Below are 22,294 nucleotides of genomic sequence, written 5' to 3' on the forward strand. Positions count from 1 at the left end.
GGTTTCAATATGTTTGCTAGGGCTGCTTTTGATTTCCCTAGTATGCCCTGATTATGGGCGCATTCATAACTGATTAAAACAAAACAATCCGTAAAGTCATCTTACAATCACAAATACATTTTACAAAACTAGTGCATCGCATGCCACAAATAAAGACTCATGGTAACACCTGGAAACCTGTACTGAGAATGATGAGGCCAACACCCCCCCCGCCCCCCCCACACCAAAGGAGGGATATTTTGTGGGGATCCATAGTTTGAAGCTAAGAAACATAGTTAGTGTAGTATAGGGCACACACAAATAAAAGAAACACACTAGAGCTTGGGACACTTTGCAGAAACTAATGTAGAGGCACACGGGACCTCTGTATATGGTAGGGACGTTTTGGATGGAAGCATCGTTTTGAAGCATTTTAGCTCTATACCATGGATGGTATTGTAAGGAAACATGGATGGGACAGCACTTTCAGTTAAGGACTCTGATGACCTGCATCTGAAAAGTAGCCAAATGAACTGAAAAACTTAAAAGGACTATGAGTTCTATAGCGTAAACATGTTTTGTCATTACTTGAGATGTGATTATTTTAATAAAAAATGGTGGACTCTGCACTTTACATGACTTTGAATTAGATCAGGCATTATCATATATATGCAATGCATTTACACAAGGAAATCTGATTTTGTTAAAATGTATGCAAAAAATCACTTTTGACGTGGATCCTGATATTCAGGCTGAGGCCAAAGAGGACATGCAAGGACCCACTATCGCAGAAAAAATGCCACGAGATAAAAACCTTATTATCAACTTTAACTCAGACGTCATTGTTTCCACTCTCTCCATTTTCAGGTTAAGCTACCAGACAGTTCAGCTATCTGGCAGCAAAAGGTCAAATATGGGCTTATCAAGAGCTACTGGGGCTTGTAGCCCACCAAATGCATTACCATTGATTGACTTTATTGTCACTCTTTTTTGCTTGCTTTTCATTTGAAGCCTTTATGTGTCCCAGCTTGTCCATCTTGTTTTGTACATCACCTGGAGTGCAGCCTCTTTACCATCTCTCTGACTAGCTCGCTTCCATCTCTCCACAATCCACTTTTAGGGAACTTTTTTTCTTCATTTATTAAGCACTCCATGAGAATGCACATGTTTTCAAGTTCTCTCACACAATTGTGCTCCTTCCTTCCCACAAATACGCACCCACCCTTGCGCTGCTTTGTTCCTCGCACCTCTCACCTTGTCCGTAAATCACAGTAACAGAGCAATTTCTGTTGGGATATGGCTGAAGAGCAGACTTAAAGGGTTCTTTAGGTTTTGCCTGCACAGTGATTGCGGTGTGCTTGTTAAATCTGTTGGTATTAAATATACCTTAAAAGGGAAGGGACTTTCATCCTGCCTTTACTTCTTATCGGTCCTTGTGCTTGTCACTTTACTTTTTCTTGTTTCTATTGGTTGTAGATGTTATATTTACAAGTCAAGTCAAAAAGCTTTTATTTCGGTAAAGTACCATAAAAAGACATAAATAGTTATTTACAATAAAATTGATTAAAATATACAATGCATAGAGTACAATCCATCATGAACATTATTTTTGAAAATAAAATTACAAAGCACAGTTAAAAACATTAATAGTAAAGGCAGAATAAAACAGTATCCCTGTCCCAAAATAATCTCAAGTCTCAACATGCTTTTACTGTAGCGCTGATATAATCTCTAAGGACAAAGAGTTATCTAACAATTTGTATTTTTTAGACCTAGAAAACCACATAGAGAGAAGAAATATAGCCGTCGCAAACACTATCAATGGAGTAGTGTCGTACTTAAGGATTCTAAACACCGCCTGGTAGTCCCTGAGTCCCCTGGAGTTACAGAGTTGGATGATCCACTTCTTCCTTGCCTTAGTGTAGAGCGGGCAAAAAAGGACAACATGCAACTTTGACTCACAAGTATCAATACATTCAGGGCACGAGCTCATAAAGTAGGACGCATTAGACCACCTATGTATAAAAGCCCTCAGTGGTAGCGAGCCGTGTCTAAACTGAATGTATAGTTTCTTTGCCAATGGGGGTTGAATAACATCCAGGAAAACTTCAAAATGGGGACTGGACTTAATGTCGAGGAAGGTGTTAGTAAGCCTACCCAAAGTGGAATGTAATAGAATTCCCTTCCGATACAACTGTAGAGCCTCAATCAATGATTTCTTGGTTAACTAACAGCTAGTCTCTTCCGGTGCAGACCACAGGTCCCCCATTCCTATAAGATAACAGAGGTTCTTTACATTGTAAGCCATGGTATTTTCCCGATATTCCCCCTTGACAAGAGATCACCGAGATCATGCCTATAACTTGCAAGCTCGGGTGTTGACCAGAGCCGTCTCCAATACAGGAGAGGGCGATTCAGGGCGATCTCTTCAATAGGAACTAAGCCTAGATCCCATCTCAGGGGAATTAAGGGGGTACTCATAGGTAATTTCAGGAGTCGCCTAATGAAGGAATTCTCAGTTGAAGTTAGCGTGGCAGTACTACAATGTCCCCAAAGCTCAGCGCCATAGAGCGCGCCCCCTCTAGCTTGGGATTTATAGATTTCCATAGGGGGGCCAGGGGTTTAGAAGAGGTATTATTGAAGACCTTCAGGATACCCCCCACGGATTGAGTTAACTTCAAATTGGCCTTCGCCATATGGGACCCCCATTTCATTTTATCATTGAGAGCTACCCCCAAATAATCAAAGGTAGATACCCTATCCAGCTCCACGCCTTCCATCTGAGGACGAGGACAATTAGCTGAACTAGAGCTGAAAACCATACATTTTGTTTTAGATAGATTCAATTCCAGATCCCTTTTTTTACAAAAGGAGCAAAAAGCCTCTAAGGAACGCTGGATGCCCATAAATGATTTAGACAACAGGAGCGTATCATCCGTGAACATTAGGGCAGGTATTTTACGCCCCGCTAGCATTGGGGAATCCAGATTAGTGACACACAAAAGGTGCTCAATCAGCCCATTAATAAAAAGGGAAAAAAGTGTTGGGGCCAAAACACATCCCTGCCTCACACCCTTTTCAACCGGAAATCGGCCTGAGATTTCCCCACATCTCCCATATCTCACCCTTGCCTAGGTGCCTTCATGCATACGTTTGAATAGGTGGCAGAGATAAGGGGGAGCACCCATCTCCATTAATAGGACCCATAATTTCTCCCTTTGGACCATGTCAAATGCAGACCGAAGGTCCACGAAAATCAAATAGAGATTACCAGCACCCATAGCAACTGTCTTCCAATAAATTAGCTGTAGCCTAAACAGTTGATCAATGGTAGAAACCTTTGCTCGAAAGCCCGCTTGGAGAGAGGTTAGAATTTGATGGTCCTCCATCCAAGTCTGTAGTCTTGTTAAAAGGACTCGGGCAAACAGTTTCTGTAGAACATCTATCAAGCTTATGGGGCGATAATTGGTCAGGTCCAGAGGGGAAGATTTTTTATGGATGGGTATAATTTCGGCTCCTAACCAAGTATCGGGGATCTCAAGGCCCTGCAGAATAGCATTAAAGTAAACCCGAATGTAAGGGGCCCAGATTTTTATTTCGCTTCGATACAGATCACCAGGGATCCTATCGAGCCCCGGGGCTTTCCCCACAGATAGGGTACTAAGGGCCAACTCAATTTCCGAGAGGGAGCAAGAACGACTCTCCAAATCCTCATAATCAGGATGAGCCACAACAATATCATTTGGCTGGATTGCTAGATCTAGTCTACTACTAGTGTTACTAAGCGAATAGAGGGGCTTGAAATACTCAAGCCACACCTCCTCGCTAAGATTAGGGGTGATGGCAGACCGGCTTTCTGCCGAACCTGTTCGTACAAGATTCCAGAAGGCCCTCAAATCACGGTCTTCTAGTGCCTGCTTCATACTTTGCCACCTTAAATCCTCCCACTCAGATTTTGCCTCTTTGATCAAATTTTTATAATAGGCCCTCGCAACTCTAATGCTTGACTGAGTACCCTCTTTTACTTCCCTAATCAAGGCAGTCTTAGCCAACCTACAGGTTCTGTTATACCAGTAGTCAGTCTTTGGGGTCCTTGGCCTCAGTGTAGTAGGGCTATAGAAAAAGCCAACCAGGCCACCAAGCAGTTTATTGTGAATGTCCTGCAGGTCTGGGAAGTGGTTCTGCAAAATATCACCATTAGTACTCAGAAGGTGGGAAACCTCCTCTAAGGAGCGAGCAACGCTGCGGTATAGCTCAGCAAGCCTTGCCTCATCGGTCACAACCCTTGCCCACCTAATGCGTCTACCACCTGCAGCTAACACCAAATTCTCGCTACTTGGTAGTACTGGGCCCAGAGGAACTAAACGACCACCAATATTGGTTACCAGTTCTAATGACAGTAGATTGTGGTCGCTATCGGCCCTAGGTATAACAGAAAAGGCTGCTAGATGACCCCAAAATTCGACATTCACCAGGATATAGTCAATTGTCGAGCAATTCCCGGATCTGTTAAAGGTATAAGAACCCGGGACATCGGGAAGGAGTCTGCCATTAAAAGCCCTCAAGGAATGAAAAATAACTAACTTATTAATCTCAAGGGCCAGAGGCAAAAGACGTTTTTCTGGGTACATAGTACAGTCTGGGATTTTATCATTTTCATCCTCATCTCGAGTAGCTGAGGGAATCCCGAGGATAGGTTCAAAGTGGCAGTTAAAATCAGCACCTATTATTTTATGGGACAAAGGAGGAAGAGAATATAAGATAACATCTAAGGCACCCAGAATCGATAAACCCAACTGTACCGGATGAGGACGCAAGTAGACATTAAGTACTACCAGCGAATATCCGGCAGGGAAAGTAAGTAACAAACACAAAATATCAGGGCACTGTGAGTCTATGGTCTTAATTGTGCAACCTAAGTGAGTTATGTTAAATGTTATGTTAAAATTATTTGTAACGCGCACTATCACCATCGGTTTCTTGGCGCTCATTGACAGGTAACGTGATCCAGGATGAGAGAGTTAGTCATATGCGGATTGAAAAACCAGGGTTTTTAAAAGTCTGCGGAAACAGTCGTACTTTGGGCAGAGACGGAGTGAAGGTGGCAGGGAGTTCCAGGTGGAGGGGGCCTGGACAGAAAAGCTCAAGCCACCGTGCTTTTTTCTTTTGAATTTGGGGACCTCAAGGAGATTAAATGATGCTGAGCGAAGAACTCTAGAAGGGATGTGACGGGTCAAGCCCGAAGAGATGAACGCGGGGGCTGCATCCGAGAGGGCCTTGAAGGTAGAACATGCCAGTTTGAAAATGCAACGTTTGGAAATAGGGAGCCAATGCGACTATGGAGGAGGGGAGTGACGTGCTGATGTTTGGGCTGGCGGAAAATCAGGCGGGCAGCTTGATTCTGCACCAGCTGTAGTCGGTGAAGGTGGCATGCAGGAATTCCCGCGTACAGCATGTTGGCATAGTCGAGCCTGGAGGTGATGAGTGCAATGACAACTTGGGTCAGGGCTTCTTTGATGAGAAACCTGCTGATCTTGCGGATCCACCTGAGGTGGAAGAAGCAGGCTGAGGTGACCGCGTTGATTTGCGGTCTCATCGAAAGATCTTCAGAAATGATCACCCCCAGGCTTTTGACTGAGCTCACAAGAGTGGGTGCTGTCCCCAGAGATGTTGGCCAGAAGGTGGAATTCCATGGGTGATTGGGGCCTCCTACCAGGACGAGCTCAGTTTTGGTAGGGTTCAGCTTTAAGTGGCTGTGGTACATCCACTCCGCAATGGTCAGCATGGTGGACTGGAAGTTAAGACGGGAGGAAGGAAGGGAGTCTATGGGAAAAATTAACTGGAGGTCGTCCGCATAGTTAAAAATTGTGACCGGGGAGTTGCGGAGGGAGGCTAAGAGGGGTTGGAGATACAAATTAAAAAGAAGAGGGGATAGTGCAGAGCCCTGTGGGACGCCGCAGGGAAGGGATGTGTAGGGTGCGGAAAAAGTGAAAAGATGGACGGACTGTGATCGCTGGTGAAGGAAAGATCTGAGCCAGTCAAGGGCCACTCCCTGAATGCCGGCATTGTGGACACGGTCGATCAAGATGGTGTGATCGACCGTGTCGAATGCCGCCGAGAGATCTAATAGGACAAGGGCCTGGGAGGTGTTATTGTCAGCGCCCTTCCTGAGGGTGTCCATGACTGCTACTATGACCGCCTCGGTGGAGTGGAGGAGTCTGAATCCCGCTTGTTGAGGGTCCAAGAAGGAGGATTTCTCTATGAAAGAGCTCAGGCAGCGGGTGACGTAGGTCTCCAGAATCTTTCCTAGGTAGGGGAGGAGGGAAATGGGTCTGTAGTTGCTGAGTATTGTGGGATCTGCGTTGGGTTTCTTTAGGATAGGTAAGATGGCAGCTTGCTTGAAGGAAAGAGGGACCTCCCCAGTAGCAAGAGAGTTGTTAAGTAGTGCTAGGGGGGGGCCTGGACATGCGAGAAAGGCTTCTCTCAGGATCTGCGGGGGGCAACAATCATTGGGGGATCCCGAACTGACTTTGTGAAGGAGTGAGGCGAATTCTTGTAAAGAGATAGGTGGAAACTCCGACAAGGTGCTGGTATTTCTAGGGGGAAGAGGAGGGGGAATAGGAGATGCCGGGGTCGGGATGTTGTTTTTTATTGTTGTAATTTTCTCTATGAAGTAGGAGTTTAGCGAGTCACAGAGGGTTTGGGTCGGCTGGGGTTGGGGGGTGACCCTATCCGGCAAGGAGAGCTCATTTACAATTGAAAAAATATCTTTCGTTTTGTTGTTTGAGTCCAGGATTATTTGTGAGAAATATGCCGTCTTAGCTGCCAGGATCGATTGTTTATAAGATTTTAAAGCCTCAGTGTAAACAAGTTTAAGCTGTGGGTAATAGTGGCGACGCCAGCGGCGTTCAGCTTGCCGCAGGGCAAGTTTGTCCGCTTTGAGTTGGTCCGTAAACCATCGTTGTGCGTCGTGGGGGCGCTTAGCTTTGATCTTTTTTAAAGGGGCTACTTTGTCACTAGCCTGACGTATCCATTCATCAAGTTTGTCAGCCTGATCCTCTAGTGAGGTCAAAGACGTGGGTGCAGTAGAAGCCAGTGAGTCGTGAAATTCAGGCAGATTGGCTCTTTTCCAGTTGCGAGCCATAAGATTCTTAATACGGGGGGGAGGACACAGAGTGTGCAGATGTAAGTGAAAGGAGATGAAGTAATGGTCAGACCAGGAGCAAGGGAGAACTGAAGGAGGTGAAATGTCGAGGTTAGATGTCCAGACTTGGTCGAGGATATGACCTTTCTGATGGGTGGGGGTGTGAATGTGTTGGGAGAGATTCATGCCTTTTAGAAGGTCTGTGAATTCCACCGACGATTGGCTTTCATGGACATCAGAAGGCCAATAATTAAAGTCACCAATCACCACGATGTTAGCGTGGTTGATTGCTAGTTGGGCGATAGAGTCGCTGAAGAGTTTGGGAAAGAGAGGCATATAGTCGGGGGGTCTATATACAAGAACACAAATAAAAGACGACTTAGGGGAGGTAAATTTTAGTGCTAAGTAATCAGTTTTAGGGATAGAAGTCACCGTGATCTCGGAGAAGATATGTTCAGAGCGGATGATAGCCGCCACTCCGCCACCAGTCTTCCCCGCGGGCCGGTTGGCGTGCATAATGTAGTATCCCGTAGGGATTGCTGCGAGAATGTCGGGGGCTGAGTCTTCAGTGATCCAGGTTTCTGCTAGGAGAAGGATATCGATGGAGCTCTGATGCAATAGTTGGAAGATCTCAAGCTGATGGCGGATAAGGGAACGGGTATTAAGATAGTAAATCAGTAAAGAGGCGGAGATCTGCGGTAGTGAGGGGGAAGGGTCGTGAAGAGAATCAAGTACCGAGAAGTCAGATGGAACAAATATGCCACATGCCTGAGCCGCTCTGACAGCACGGGCAGGAATGGGTCCTGAGGATTTGAGTCTCAGGAGATCGGAGGAGGAATAAGAGTAAGATTGGGCATTACGACAGGGCCCTGGGCCTGGTCGGCCGCGGACGGGCGCAGACGGGCTTGACTTGTGCGCGACTTCGGCGCGAAGTCGGCGCTCCCGCTGTGCTCGTCCGCTGCGCTTCCTCCATACTGCCATTAAATACTAGGGGGTGAAGGAGCACTAGACCGCTAACCTGCGAAGGTTTCGTGCAGGGCGGAAGTGGTGTCACGAGCAGGAAGTGACGCTCCTCAAGCTGACCCTCCGCGCAAACGGCACAGAGCCGGGGCGGAACGGGGTCACGAGGGAAAGGAAATGCAGGTAAGTGCAGGAAGTGCAAATTACAATTTTAAAATGCTTTCTAGGCGTGCTATTAAAATCAGCAGCAAAATACAGTTGCCACCCAAACAACTAGCCCCCCTGAAGGTCTGCCCCTGCCACCTTGAATCGCAGGGACGAAAAAGGACGCATAGCCCACCCTCACTGGAATGTGCTGAAGCCACGTTTCTTGAAATAGGCAGATATCATATTTGTCCACTAGCTCTCCCCACTCTGGATTAGAAAGTTTGGACCCCAAACCGGCCACGTTCCAGGACCCAACTAGAGTTCTGTGTGTATCTACATGGGGGGGACTGACCGCTAGAGGAACACAAACGGTACAGCAGTGGGGGGGTAATTCAGTCTGGGGAATCAGACTCAAGGGGCCCTTGAGTAGAGCTATTGTTTTGGGGAGATAAGGGGATGGAGATAAGTCCCATCCCGGTTCCATCTGCTACATTAGAAAGGGCCTTCTCCACACTTGAACCACCCCTAAACTGGCCCCCTTTCATAAGCAAATGCCTTCCTTCAATATGCCTCAGGGATGATGGTCAATCCACAGAGCTAAGTGCATCAAATCGGTTAGCAACCGGGATATTAAAGTAGGAACTATGGGTGTCTTGGTGAAAATAAGGTAGTTCCACAGGGTTTAGTGCGCAAGGATAAGTATAAAAATATCCCAAGTGGCAGGTGTCAATAGAACCTAATTTAGACTTCCCTCCCAAATTCAATATGTGGCCAACTACTCTTGGATCTCTAAAATTAATTAGGACACAGTCCCCACCAATGTCCTTAGGTCTGGTCCCCAGCCAGCAAACCCTGCGAACAAAAAGGATCTCCCCCCGGCCTACACCATTCAATGGTCTGTTTTTAGATAACCAGTGAATGACTTTATTTTTAATTCTGATATGTTTCCCCCTTATCACTTGATAATGAAGGAACTCCTGTAAGCACGGCCACATAGGGTGAGGCCTCAGGGGGGAGCTGTGGATAAGGAGAGGGGTTAACCGGGCCCTGTGTACCTAAGTTCCCACCCGAATTAGGTGGTGGCCTACCCACACCCGGGCTCCGTATAGAAAAGTCCTTATTGCTGGACTGTTGATCACAAGCTACTGGATCGATAGGAGCTCTAGAGTTGTTAGAGGGGATAGAGGGACCACCAGAAGGAGAAGGAAGAACTGGCAACGCCGAGAGCAACTGAGCTAAAACAGGTAGAGTAGGTTGAGAGGAGGAGGAAGTGGGAACCTGCAAAATGAGTTTACTAATCATAGGTTGTGTTCCAACCCCCTCCAAGCTCCCGGGATCATGTAATGTAGGATTTGGCTGTTTTTTACCAATACCTTTGGTATTAATCAAGGATACCAATCTGTCAATTTTAGACGACAGAGTTTTTAAAAAAACATTTAAAGACTGGTCTATATGAGACTGAAGATCTATTAATAGATCGGTAACCCAGACCGGCGGGCTTGAAATAGGTGGATGATGAACTATGTCTGAATAGACAGGCCTAGCTACAGAAGGGACAGAATTATTACCCGTTTTTTTCACTTTCTGTTTTTTTTTCTTTGTCTTTACCCGCTTTTTAAGCGCCACTATGGAAACCAGGGAGGATGAAAGTGGACCAACTTCCACTTGCTCAGGCTCTACTGGTATAGTCTGGGCACATGGTAGGTGAGTGAAAGAGGGCAACATAAAAGACAATGCTTCCGCATCCCCCTGATTTGAAAAATCAGCCGAACCATCATCCAAGGGGGGTGCCAAAAAAATAGCGGGAATGATAGACAGCCGCCTTTCAGTGTTTTCAATAGCTGTGGCAACCACCCCGATTGTTTTCTGGAGCATTTTGTCTATAGCTGTGAGGCTCGGGAGCGGCGGATTTGAATTAGCAAGTTGCCTAGTCATTGGGCGGCCAGTAGAGGGTTTACAATGTTTCCCCAAAATTGGGACAGCAGTAGTGATAAAAAGAAAAAGAAAGAATAAAAACTCCACTTATGGGAGTTAACTAGTGGTTTAACAAAGAAATATAAAACATACAACGCTCTATGCAAAGCTTATGACTGAATACTTGCGTATAAAATAAATGACAATTAGATTACTTTACATCAAAGGGGGCAAGCGCTAAACTAACCCAATGACACCAGTAAGGAGGTATGGCCCAGCCCGGCCTCCTTCGGCCTTTGACGGGCAAGGACGGGCCCGCCCTTGGCCCGGGCTTCGCCCGGGCGCTGGCCGCATGCGTCCCGCGCTGCGGGGGCACCTGGCGGCCTTTAAGGAGTACCGGCGCTGCCAGGCGTCGTCATCCGCGTGCGCCGAAGCAGGGGATCCTGGGGAATGGAGTTGGTGATGGCCGTTCCCCTCACGGCGGCGTAGTTTGTGGGCTAAGTGACAACCAGAGTGCCCGCTGCAAGGCCGTTCCCCTCACGGCTGGTAAGTAATGCTGAGGATAAGGCACAGGGTTCAAAGAGCGCGTCCCGCGCTGCGGGGGTACCTGGCGGCCTTTAAGGAGTACCAGCGCTGCCAGGCGTCGTCATCCGCGTGCGCCGAAGCAGGGGATGCTGGGGAATGGAGTTTGCGATGGCCGTTCCCCTCACGGCGGCGTAGTTCGTGGGCTAAGTGACAACCAGAGTGCCCGCTGCAAGGCCGTTCCCCTCACGGCTGGTAAGTAATGCTGAGGATAAGGCACAGGGTTCAAAGAGCGCGTTATATTTACTGTTCTTCTGTGTGTCTTTCTCTAGTCAGTTTCACATTGCGAAAGTACTGTGTTCATCCGCTTCGGTGGAACCTATTTTTAGATTCTCAAGCAACGATCGGGAAAACAAAATAAAAATTAGAGCTACACACTTACTTTAAAGTTACATAGCTTCTAGGTGCAGTGGGCTCAGTATGCTGTGCAGGTCCCAGAGGAGACCTAGTTAATCTAGTTCTGGCACGTCACTCACCAATCCCCCTGGAGCAACACGCACTCACCAGTCCCCCCGTAGTTGAAGCTGTCACTCACTCGAGTCCTTTTTAGGTCTCGCCTATGCAGTTCGCATGCGCTGCTTAGGAACAAGATCTTTAGCCATCGCTTCACTTTTTTAGGCAAAAAACGTGCAAGCGTTGCATTGCTTTCAATGGCAACGGGTGCACATTTGGCGATTCCCTTGTGGGAGCGAGCAGTGGCGCCATATGTTAACAATTATTGCGTCTTGCTGCTCGCTCCCGCAAGGGAATCTGGCGCAAGCCCCCTCCTCTCTCCTCTCCCCCTGATGCCGCTTTCACTTTTGCCGAAGCTTTTTAGTTTTAGCGTGAGGCGCGCACGCATGTTTTCAATTCCTTTCTCCCCATTCGGCCTACCTACACTTATTTTTCCTTCTGCCCCGGTCATCCCTTCTCCCTGTTTGTCACTCCTGGGATCTTGCCCCCATTTCTGTTTTTCGATCGGTTTGACGTCTGTGCCACCACCGATGTACTGAGGGACGACTTGTTTCGGACTTCACTTCATGCAAATTACCCTTGTCTGCTGGAGCATTTGCATACCAGTCGCGGGAACATTTCTCTTGCAAGTATGCATGGGGTTGGGCTCCTCAAAGATAAAAAAAAAAACTATGTGTGTAATGTTAGACCTGGCACATTGGCGTGGGTCTCCCTTCCATTTTTTCGCTCTTGCCTCATACGTTTTTGCTGGTGTTAGCTGCTCAGGGCATTGTGCCACTGCTGTCCAGTGCCACAGTGCATGTGCTCCCTATTGTAAATTGATGTATAATTTGTGATTCCATGATTTGTTGGTTTGGTTTACTTGTCAGACCCTAGTACAGTGCACGAGGAGTGCCCAGGGCTTGTAATCCAAATACTGCTGGTGGGCTTGCAGCCCTGGTTGTTCCACCCACAGAAGCAGCCTGTAAACATGTGTCTAAGGTCTGCCATTGCAGAGCCTGCGTGCAGTCTGATACTGTCATGCTGACTGGGCAAGTGCACCCACTTGCCAGTCCCTAAACCTTCCCTTTTCCTCATATCAGACACCCCTATGGTAGGCCCAAGGGCAGGGTGCATTGTAAGGATAAGGTAGGACATGCCCTGGTGTGTGTGGCATGTTCTAATAGTGAATTACAGCCATTTTCGTTTTTCACTATTGCAAGGCTACCTGTTCTCCATAGGCCAGAATGGGCAGTTTGGTTATTACATCTTATAATCCTATCTGACTCAGGGAACATGGTAGAAATTCGAATTTAGTATGCGTGAACTCAGGATGATAAAATACATCTTTTAGTGAAGTTGGTTTTAACATTCTGTGTTTGAAAATGCCACTTTTAGAAAGTAGGCATTTTCTTGTCTAACCATTCAAACCTGCCTCTGCTAGGCTCTGTGTATTGCTTTGTCTGGAGTTTGAGTGACAGGGATGGGGAATTCCAGGAGACAGGGTGAGGTGTCCCAGTGGTGAATAGAGAGATCTGCATCCAGATGGGTGGGAGGAGTTGCACCTGGGACCTGAATAGGGCTGTGCCTGCCTTCCACAATGCTGGCTCCACCTCCTGGGGAGCGGCTGATGTCTCTGCCCTGCACAGTGAATGAAGAGAAGGAATCCTGTCAACAAAATGCTCCAGAGCTGTACTTGCCTTCCACAATGCTGGCTCCACCTCCTGTGGGGCGTCTAATGTTTCTGCCCTGCACTGTGAAAGGAAAGGAGAAGTCTGGTTAACAGAGTGCTCAGGAACTGGTTTGGACTGGGCAAAGGCCCCTCTGCCTTCAGAGGACAAAGGATTTCTGGGTATAAATATTGGGACCCTGATGCCAATAACTTAGATCACTTTGGGAAAACAAGAAGAACCTCTGCTGAGGGAGGAACCAGAAGAAGCTGAGGAGGAAACTATCCCTGAACCTGGGTGATTGGCCTGCAGTGGTTGCCTTACTGCCAAAGAGAGGAGAAAGGAACTTTGTATGTACTTTTGCTCAGCTTGTGAAGGATCTCCAAGGACTTGGAAAAGAGATTGCCTCCTGCTGAAGTCTCAGGAACAACAGACTTCATCCCCCAGCTCCCCAGAGTTCTTTGGAAGTGCCTGCTGCTGTTGTTGGGCCTTCTGAGGGACTGCGTGTCGCAAGGAGCTGGAAGCGCGACTCAAGAAGGAGAAGCGTGCCGCCGTCGGAGCTGTTGTCATCGCGTCTCGTAAAGTGTGTCGCCGCTGCAGCATCGCATCGAGCGGAAGCGTCTCGCATCATCCAGGAAGTGTCTCGCAACGCCTAAGAAGCATGTCACCATCGCAGGCATCGTAGCTGACGCATTTCACCGCATCAAGAGAAGAGTCTCGCATCGAGGAAGAAGCGTGTCGCCATCGCAGCCATCATAGTTGTTGCATTGTACCGCATCAAGAAAAGCGCCTCGCATCCACGGAGAAGCGTGCTGCCGTCGGAGCTGCTTTCATCGCATCGCGTAAAGGGGTGTCACCGCTACAGCATCGCATCGAGCGGAAGCGTCATGCAAACGTCGGAGAAGAGTGCCGCTGCCAAGGCCGCTGTCGTTGCATCGCGTAAAGGGTGTCAGCATCGACTTGAGTCTTCTCGCAACATCGGAGAAGCGTAACGCATCTGGAAGATCTTCATGTCTTTATTTCTTTGCACCAAAAACTTCATCACATCAACATCGTTTCAACACTTTAGTTGCCCTGCGTGTCGCATCTAAAAGGTACATTGACTTAAAGTGTCGCATTTAAGAACTTAAGGGAGCTAAGCAAAATCCTACTATCTAAAGTAACAGTATTTGTGTTTTTGTCGTTTAATGGTCTTGTGGTACATCTATATAAAGAATACTTATTTTTGATATAAAACCTGTGTAGTGTCCATTTGTAGTGTTGTCACTTGATTACTGTATGTGTTCACAAATGCTTTACACACTGCCTCTGAGATAAGCCTGTCTGCTCGTGCCAAGCTACCAAGGGGGTGAGCAGGGATTATTTTAGGGGTGTACCCTCTTACCTTGACTAGAGGAGAGGGTCCCTATTTGTCACAAGTGCATACCTGTGCCAACTAGAGACCCCCAAGTCTAACATGTAAAATAACCCATTAAAGACAGCCTGTTGAATAGGATTTCTATTTGAAAAGCAGATGCATTTAATATCGGTGCCCGTGTCGTGTGAAAGTAGTGAAATATCGGTGTTTATAATTATTTCCATACCCACCAGCAGACGGTAGATTACCTGTAGCCCGCGGTCTCTGGCTGTGGAGCTGCAAATGCACGTTCGCTCCTCCCATAGCTCCAGCGGTGTATTGAAGTAAGATTGGGAAGAGGCTGCAGGTGGCACCCCTTATCCGACTTCCAACACCAATTATGTCACCCCCTGTATGCACTTTTTTTCTTTGTTGCTGTTGGGTGCTCAACGCCTCCTTCCAAATGTTGCACCGTTTGGGTTCAAACCCCGCTTCCCGAGCCGGTAGTGTTTCGGTCCATTTCGCATAATGAACAGTGAAAGTTCACACAGTTCGTCGGTGCGTAGCCACCGATGACACCGGTGGTACAACTCACCCGAACTGATCTGAGAAAATAATTAGAGGGGATAGGTACCTTCAGTGATCAGAGACAAATATTGACAGCCCTCCGCTGTGCAAGTAAGGCAGCGATTCCGTCTCCCGTTTGTTTGTCACCTCACTCTAGCTCTCTGCTGGGATGTTATAAGATATCATCATGGTGCGGCAATTCAGGTGTTTCGTGGTTAGAAAAGTAGAGATGTATCACTATTTTATCCAAAACTCATTTTTGGGGCCATTTGCCTTGTGCATTGGGGGAGGTTTAAGGGCTTTCATCATCTTTTGCATGCACGGGCAAGATGCCCCTTCTGGCGCAGTAGTGCCGATGGGAGGGTTCACTATGTCCTTTGGCTTCCAAGCGCTTTCCATGGTATTTCTTAATGCGCTGAATTGTCTCCTTGGCAAATAAAAGGGCAAAACCAATAAACAATGAATTGGAGTACATCTCATTAATAACGAAGCAATCATATTGTTCTTTCTGTCTCATATTATCATAAGATGCGTTTAGGTATAGAGTGCTTGTGTTCTAATGGTTTAAACGGTTACAGCTGTAGTCCAGCGTGCCAATATGTCAATATAAATCATGAGTAAAAAGTATATAGCAACAAGCATTGGCATGGCCAATAGGTCCCGCTTTTAGGACGTTATAAGTGCTTAGCCATGCAACAGTTAATGTTGTTGCAGTAAGGATATTGTGCTGCATAACTAAATACTTATAAGGTCCCAAAGGCGAGACCTATTGGCTATGCCAATGCTTGTGTTGCCTGCGGCCATATCAAAACGTATCGAGCATGCAGGAAGAGTGAGCTGTGCCCCTTGCAGCTGTGTGTTTGGCTTCGCTTGTTATTCATCCAAGGCCACACTGATGCTGTACTGATCTTTATCTGTGGACATGGCTGTGGTCTTTATTATATGGCTAACACCTGGTTTGTTTACATTTCACTTGCTTTCCAAGTTGTCACCAACATTAGAAGCTACATATCTGCGGGGCCGTCTCCTGCATGTGACCTCACAAGAAAGAAGACAGGGTGTAAACAGAGCAGCTGACTTTTATGTTTAGAGATCGAGAGATCCATCCCTGACTTATATTTTAATATTTCGGGGGGAAATTACACTTTGTGTGCAAAGATGGTGTTGTTGCTGTCACTGAGTAGCCTAAGTGTCGCCGGCACAAACCGTCTCTCCGCTCATGTGGTTTATATAGAATTTTTACAAACCAGCAGACGTCGCCCATGTTCTGCTTTAGGTGTTTACATCCCACTTGTACATCCTTTTCGACTTAACTCCAGTACACAAAGGACAACACGTAGGATTACAGATTTGTGTAAACGTCTCACTATTACGATCTACTGGCAAACAATGGTTGAATACATACGCGCATCATGCTAGTTGAAACATTTTTCAAAACCGCTTTTCTGTTGCCTAGGGAGAGCTTAGCCATGTGATGTGCAATTGTTATGGAACACTTGAAATTTGAGCAGGAATTAATAAAGCTTTAAAGTTATCTTTTGTGATACAGCGAGCTTTTTAGGTCTCGCGACCTGCGTTACACTGCGCAGCAGTGCTCGCGCAGGCGAGAGTCCTTTTGTTCGGGGTTCAGAAATCGACCCTGGAATCGCACACGCTCGTGCGTGTGTTTTCTGTTTTGGGGTCTGTAATTGGGCTTTGAGTGCGTGTTTTGTTTCAACAGAGCACGCAATAGGCCAAAGGCGGGCGCATTGCTCCACCCACGGCCTATTGGTGTCTCTTACGCGCACCAAAGCCCATATGTTTTCAATTCTCCTGGCCAGACACAGGCGCGATAATTGAAAACATATGCCTCACAGTGGCACGCGTGCGCGCACCACTCGCGAGCGTGTGTTTTCTTACAATAGCGATCGCGAAAGCCGCTTGTTGTTTAATGTTTTCGTTATGCCCTACAATTGCAGTTCTTTAGAGTTTACCTTCTGGATTAATATATTTGCTGGTTTTCACTGTATGCACTTTTTTGTGGTCCGAGTTTTCCGCCATTACCGGCAGGTTTCGTTATTTGTTCACTATCGCTGCTCAGTTAATTTGTATATTATCTAATGAGCCATTTTGTGTCTTCCAGGTCGTGTAGTTTGCATAGGACTGTGATACCAGTAATAGCTGGTGCATATTCAAGCACCTTCCGTATCTGTTTTTGTAGGTTGGGCTTTTTTCCTGTATCGTACACTGTCTCCAGGCCAAGACCATCTCGGGAGCGGCACGTCGAGGACCAGGAGGCGGGGAGGGCCAGGCCCGGGGGCGGCAGCTCTTCTCCTCGGCTCTCAAGCTTCCTGTCGCCGGAGCAGCGGTGGAGTCTCGAGGACCGTGCCTCCCCCTATCATGAAGATGCCGGACTTCATGGCGGTGCTCTCGGGCCTCTGCATCATCTTCGCGGTTGAGAGGCCCCGGCGCACGCTCGGTTTCCGCCTCTTGCGTTGACATGTCCGGGCCCGCGCCGCCCCCTCAGCACCAGGCTCGCGTGTTCGCGAGGATACGAGGGGGGTGCCCAGCCCGGTGAAAAGCATCTCACCGGTGACGAGGCTTGAGTGCATACAGACCCCTGAGTGTGACCTAAATGTGCAATGAATTTAGTTTTCGGATTCCTTTCAAAGTTTTCACACACCTGCAATCGATGCCCTAATCAAGTGCGCTGGACTTTTTCTGGTGCACGTTATGTTTTTGTTTATTAAGCATGCAGGCAGTTATAAGTGCAGCAACTAATGGGTCAAGTGCAGGCAAATGGAACACTTGTGAGATGTGAGGAGGAAAAGTGAGGAAGATTTAAAGAAATCATTCTAAAAAAACAAGGCAGTATTTCAAAATAAACAAGACACTTTAAAGTGGAAAAAAACATACGATATTCATTCTGATATACTGCGAGTGAAATGACGACATAAGGAAGTAGGATTTAGTTCAAAAGTTGTGACACAGCTAACAGACTGATATTTAAAAATGTACTGTAAACTGTTACTGTAAAGTGCTTTTCTTTAAATTCTGGGACTTGTAGTCATGTGTTATAGTGGAATAAACAAGACCTCAAGTCCCAGCATTTAAAGAAAAACCGTGGACCGGAGCACCACATCACGCACGGAAACTCGTGAAGTTGGCAGGTCTGCTGAACATCTTATGCTAGCCTCCAGAGGTGCCCGAATGAAAATCTCTCTAAGCTGATATGAGGTGCACATGTTTGATCGAATAGCCATTATGCACTTTATACATGTAATGACTTATTGTGAGGTGACTAAATATAAGGTGAAGAGGGGAGAGTTCACCACCAGCCTAGGCACTGTGTAGGAGGAGGTTAATTTGGAGCAGTAGGTTAGTATAGAAGACTATATACTATTGTTTGTTACTTGAAGGTAGAAGCCGGTGCTGGGACATCATGCCAGTTGACTGTCTCTGTTTTCCCATTTCTCAGTACCATGCTCTCATTCATGTTAACCTGTATAGTCACTAAACCGTTCCATTTCTTTCGACCCCCTGATTAACAAATACCAGTTTGTCTGATAGTAGGACTATTGAGACCACCAGATGGCTAATGGTTAACAAGACCACAGCAGGATTGATTAGGAAGTGTGGTAGTGTTCTTGGGCTGTGTATCAAAGTATTTAATTTCAGGTTGTTGGCAGTGTCACCAGAACTGCATGTTAGGGGTGCTCTGCCTACAATTTAGCAATGACAGACATACAATTGATATTACTCTCTTTGCAGTTCCAAACATGTTGGCATTAAGTATGTAGTTGAGAGCCTTAAATACTAAGTCTGCATTTACCCACAACAACAGAACACTTGTTGAGTAGTTTAAAACAAGCATTTGCAATGCAATAGGTCTCGCATTTACGCGAGTTTGAGCTTTTGACATTGCAAATTACAATGCCTTTTATTTATGTTTTAAAAACGAAAACAAAAATAAAAGGCACTGTCATTTGCAGTGTCAATAGCTCAAACTCGCGTAAATGCGAGACCTATTGCATTGCAAATGCTTGTTTATTTTGTACTTGTACAATAGCAATTTTGTATGAAATTTGTAATGCCATTATTGTGTTACAGTTTGTCCTGCAATTATGGCGTTTTGGCAGCACCAGTTATTTACAACAAACACTGTTGTTGGAACAGTATCTGGGACATGCCCAAGGTCGCTTTTCTAGGGCAAAAAAATGAACCGCCAGTTGTTCAGGTTAAAATAGACAGTGATGTAAAGGGAACCTTGCTCCCAACCTTCCGCTCATCACACGAGAAATGTCTGGGTAGATGTTTCATATTGCACCTGGTTGCCATTGTTCTGGGTTTTAATGTTGGATAGCTTGTGAAAATGAGCTTCGCAGTTCGCTTTTGCACACAGGAATCACTCCTTTTGCCTTGTTTTGCGTGACAGGCTTGTTGAAAACTGATACGTGCAAAACTCAGGATTGAATGCTATTTCTGCTCTTTCGGCAGTATGCATAAAAAGAAAAAAACTGGACTCAAAACATTGATGCCTTCATTTTAGGTTTTACCCTTCCAGACAGAGCAAGCTGGTGGAAAAATACATATTGTGCTTTGCTTACCATCGTTTGGCTTTCCTGTCACTCATTTGGCTGCTTCCTATTTGATACCTTTTTTGCCAGTCTTGTCTTTGTTCCTTCCATGGAGCATTACCTCATTACCCATCTCTTTGATTGTTTGACTACTATGCTTCCTCTGCACACTTTAAGAAAACTACTTTTTTTTAAATGTTGTTTAAGTGCTCCATGAGTGCTTGTGTTTTAGTTCTCTCCCTTATGTGCTTCTCCCGATCTGTCTGCCCATGTGCCGCTCTCCCCCACCGCCCACACTTCATGCACCTCCACTTCCCAACCCTCTCCTGCAACCCTCATCTGTTACTGTTTTTCTTAAAGCACTTTTACACAATCCATCTTGGATCGGTAAACTAAAGTGTCCTTTTGCAGGCGCAAATGCATGTTGATCGCATGCACCTCTCTACAAAATGATGTGCCAGTGGGTTTTCTTTTTTTTAAAGCCATACTGCACAGCATTGCTAAAAAAAAAAAACTCTAGCAAAGCCAATAGGTCTTATATGTAAGACCATTTTGACTTTGACAATCCTTGTTTTCAATTCAGGGGCCGTATTACGCATTATCACTGTTTGCACCCGGCGAACCTTTCAAAAGGTGCGCTGGGCGCAAACAGTGATAATGCGCCCCATTATAGTGTATGCGCTGCCCTGGGGGCAGCCGTGTACTCGCGCTGCCCTGGGGGCAGCGCATTTATGTCAAAACACGGCGGCACCCATCTACACTTTCAAAGGGGATTAGAGATCCCCTTGCAGGCGGGTTCAGTCACTGTCTGCACCCGCCACCATGAGGATGTCTGGGGGTCCATGGGACCCTCTTTACCCCCTGCAGAGGGCTGACATCAGGACAGTGTGCCACCTTTTAAATGGCGCACGGTCAGTCCGCATCCTGAGGGCTTCTTTAATTCTGTGCCTGCGTCTGTAATATGGCACGGGCGCAGAGTCAAAGGAGTTCCTTCATTTGCATAGGACACGCCTCTATGCAAATGAGGGAATACCCTCTGAAGGTAGCTTCAAGTGCACCTGCACTATCGGTATTATAGAAGGGGATGCGCAATTATCTGCGCCCCTTCTATAATACAAAGTCCCCGGGAGCGCACAAAGCGGACACAAATTCCTGTTGTGCCCCAAAAGCCCTTCTGTAATACAACCCCTGATAGATGCATTCCAATGGAAAGTAATACTGTCCCTCTTTGTGATGCCCTGATGCCCCCAACTAATGGTTATTTTTATCAAGCATGTTTGTTCAAAATAGACGCCTGTCCACTCATCAAAATTAAATTAGGCTTACAAAAATTAGAACTTGTAGTTTGTTGACAGTATGTTGTTTACACAACAGTTTTGACTCATGCCACTGCACAACCTGATCACAGACCAGCAAGAACAATACCCACAATCTTTCCTTGTTTACACTAGTTTGGCCAGTAACTTAGGAACCATTATAAGGTGTATTTGTTAGATGACCGACTTTGTTGGCAGGAGTAGGCTGGGCTGCTATTTGTTACTATTGTGCACAGTTGATTCTCTGCTTCCTTCTTCTTTTTAGGTTTTACCTACACAGCGCTTGTGCATTGCTTGTTAGGTTTCGCCAGCACAGCGCTTGTGCAGTGCTTGTGGAATCTATTGTTAATATGAATCTTAAAAGGGACTTATATCCTGCCACCTTGCTTTTCATTGGTTCCTCTGCTTACAACTTACTTTTCCTCTGTTTAAATTTGCTGTAGCATACTATTTCCTGTTGTTCCTCATGTCTTTCTCTTACCAGTCCTGTGTCCCAAGTACTGTATTCATCTGCTCCCTCCTCCCATGCACCACTTCAATGACAACCATTTTGACACATCTCCAGCACGGCCCATGTGAGACTGCTGCATTATCGGTATATGGCACACTTTTGACCAATTTGTATACCATCGTAATGTGACACTCACATAAGAAGTCTATTGTTCACGTAAATCTGTAAATATACATATATAGTGAGTATATTTACAAACTGCAATCACTTTAAATGTATATGAATTGATTTATTACATTTTTTTTGTCATTTAACGTATTCTTTTTGGAGTGAAGTAACTCTAAAAATGAAAGTCTGTTTTCAATGTTCACTGTGGTGAGGTCACATGTTTGTATTTAACCTAGTGATGTAACTGACACGGTACTCGTGAACAAGGGATTGTTTCCCCGAAAAACGCGTAGAGGTGGTCTAACCTGTGTTAAATAAACACCGCTTTTGAAGCAACCAATTTGTGTCCACAGCATGCTGTGTGTTTCTGAAGAAGGAATTCAGTGTTGGTTCACTTATCAACCTTTGTTCATGCACCACTCACCATGCACAGAGAGCGCTCACACCATTCTCATTGCACTCAGACACTGCTCCCACACCTCTTAACTCATTATTAATTCCACAGGCAAAACCTAATGCATTTACCAACGCTTGTTTTCTTTTATCTCTTGTATGTCACATATTGCATTAAAGTACAAGCTTTGGCACAAAAAGGCTTTTATGGGGCTGGGACATATACAGCACTTATTCAGCTGGCATCTGAGGGAGAGGGGCCTGAGGGCCCATAATCTCCCCTCTGGGCTACTGCAGATGAGCAGATGGCTGAATACTGTGGAAAGTAAATAAGGCCTTGGCAAGTGTTCCCCTTTACATACTGACATTTCCTTATTCCTATTAAACTCTATTTTTGTAAATTAACAGTGTCATTTATAAAGATTGAAAGCAATAAATTCAATGTACAGTTTTTTGATACCATAAAATAGTTTTGCTTTTCCTCCGCTATTCTGATTTTTTTCTTTTAATTTTCAAAACAATACTTTACAGTTAAACATTGGCAAAGCCTCCGCAAGGCACTCACATTGCAAAGGTTAGGCATTTTGGCATTGACAATGTTTGTTTCTTTTTGCAGCATCATATAATGCAAATTTGTCCCAATTACATTGGAGTGATTTGTAAGTGAACCACACCAATT

At 46.0% G+C, this 22,294-nt stretch overlaps 1 protein-coding gene across 3 annotated transcripts in view; it reads right to left on the reverse strand.

Moving 5' to 3' along the window:
- Window positions 1-22,294, reverse strand: part of LAYN (layilin) — an 88,379-nt gene that overhangs the window by 49,877 nt on the left and 16,208 nt on the right. The window lies entirely within an intron of this gene.

This window comes from Triturus cristatus, chromosome 3_1 (genome assembly GCF_964204655.1).
Source record: "Triturus cristatus chromosome 3_1, aTriCri1.1, whole genome shotgun sequence".
In the NCBI taxonomy this organism is placed as follows: domain Eukaryota; kingdom Metazoa; phylum Chordata; class Amphibia; order Caudata; family Salamandridae; genus Triturus; species Triturus cristatus.